This window comes from Colobus angolensis, unplaced genomic scaffold (genome assembly GCF_000951035.1).
Source record: "Colobus angolensis palliatus isolate OR3802 unplaced genomic scaffold, Cang.pa_1.0 Scaffold665, whole genome shotgun sequence".
Taxonomy (NCBI): Eukaryota; Metazoa; Chordata; class Mammalia; order Primates; family Cercopithecidae; genus Colobus; species Colobus angolensis.
In genome coordinates this window covers 135,430-137,485 of record NW_012120321.1, presented here as the reverse complement: position 1 = coordinate 137,485, position 2,056 = coordinate 135,430, and the positions used below count along the sequence as shown (strand labels likewise).

Genomic DNA, 2,056 nt, shown 5'->3' with positions numbered 1-2,056 from the left:
ACGGTCACCAAAGAGATCTGATTAAGATGTACAGATATTAATATCGTTTGCATGCTTGCTATCATTACATCCATATTACATTCCATGGATCATATAACCTTGACTTTCAAGGCTTATGTAAGATATATATTTTGTAAGACTATAGCTCTCACTAATAGAGAAAGTATATTAAGAATCTTCTCAAAAGGATTTTTCATTCTAGATTCCATTAAGAACATTCATGATTCATGAGAGGAATTCAACATATTTACATTAACAAGAGTTTGGAAAAAATTGATTCCAACTCTCCTGGATGATGTTGAGGGATCGAAGCCATCATTTGAGGAATTAACTGTGGATGGGGTGGTCATGGAAAAAGAAATAAAATTTTAAGTGGGCCTGAAGGTTTATTTAAATTGCTATAATATCATGATAAAACTGAAACCTGTAAAACAGGTGAAGAGGTGCTTTTTAAACAGTTGCTTTTTGTAGATGAACAAAGAAATTGGTTTCATGAGTTGGAATCTTCTCCCAGTGAAAATGCTATGAACATTGTTGAAATGGCTACAACTGACTTAGAATATTACACAAACTTAGTTGATAAGACAGCATCAGGGTTTGAGAGAACTGACTCAAATTTTGAAAGAAATTCTACCATGGGTAAACTGCTATGAAACAGCATCATATGCTACAGAGAAATCTTTCATGAAAAGATGAGTCAATTCATGCAAAAATCTTCATTGTTGTGTAATTTTAAAAATTGTCCAGCTACCCTGATCAATCAACAGTAATCAACAGCGAAGCAAGACCCGACACCAGAAAAAAAAAACAAACAACAACAACAACAAAAACCTCACTTACTGAAAGCTCAGCTGACTATTAGCACTTTTTAGCAATACTTTTAACTAAGGTATGTGCATTGTTTTTTAAACGTGATGATATTGCACAGCTAAAAGACTACAAGATATGGTTAACATAACTTGTATATGTGCTAGGACCCAAATTGGTGTGAATCACTTTATTGGCATATTCCTTTTATTGAGATGAACTACAATTTAACCTACAATATCTCCAAGACATGTGTGTATGGCATTTCAAATAAGACGTAATTTATCTACTTTAATATAAAAAGCAAATTTAATTTTATTTCCGTTGATCGTCTTTATACACGTTACTGCATATTTATCCTTAAAATATTGAATGACTCCAATTGTTCAAAACTGAGTATTTCTGAAATGAGAATCTGAAATGAGAACTAATATCATATTAATTAAAAACACCTAGAGGTTGGTAATGCAGGTAGCATGTGAGGCACAGAAAACAACAAATCTAGAGGACGTAAATGCATTTGCTTGGAAGTTGAGAGATAGCTCTATTCTAATTTCTTGTAACTTCAAACAGAGTATCTTCAGTACAATTTATTCAATATCAAATTAAAGGCATTTGGATTTATGACCTAGGAAATAACTTCAAAGATTAAAATGTGATGACCTTAAAAAAGAGGCTCTGCACACTATGGTGTACAACACAACCAACTTTGATTTGAATTTTAAAGATAAAAGAATTATCTTGTGGGGTTTTGTCTTTTTATCAGTTGCAAAATATGTTTTCATAAAGAGATATGAATTACCTCATTATTTGCAGTCAGCCATTCTTCTGATTAAAAGCCTAAAATTAAATCTTGAAAATGTGTTTTTCTTCAAAACACATCATTTGAGAGAAACACTAAAGTAAGTGTATGGTAATCATAGTATGTACATGGGTGCTTCACAACCCAAAAAGAGGATTGTTTTGGGTAAAAATTAGTCAAGGAATTCCTACTAATAAAACAATAACCTATTAATTAAAGTAATGATATGCAATTCAGCATATTAAAGGGAACTGATCCTGGTGGGATTATGGAAAGATACACCTCTGACTATAGGTTAGAAAACACAGAGATGTTACTTGGTGAAGATATTTTGGGACTCATCTATAATCTGCAATTAACTTGGAGAGGTAAAAAATGAGTAATAAATTTATTTGTGTTTTGGAGTTGTATCTTTTTTTTAAGTTGTGAAAATACACTTAAATATAA

General features: G+C 31.5%; 1 protein-coding gene across 1 annotated transcript in view; it reads left to right on the top strand.

Annotated features, from left to right (window-relative positions):
- UGT2A3 (UDP glucuronosyltransferase 2 family, polypeptide A3) overlaps nucleotides 1–2,056 on the top strand; it is a 36,298-nt gene that overhangs the window by 4,209 nt on the left and 30,033 nt on the right. The window lies entirely within an intron of this gene.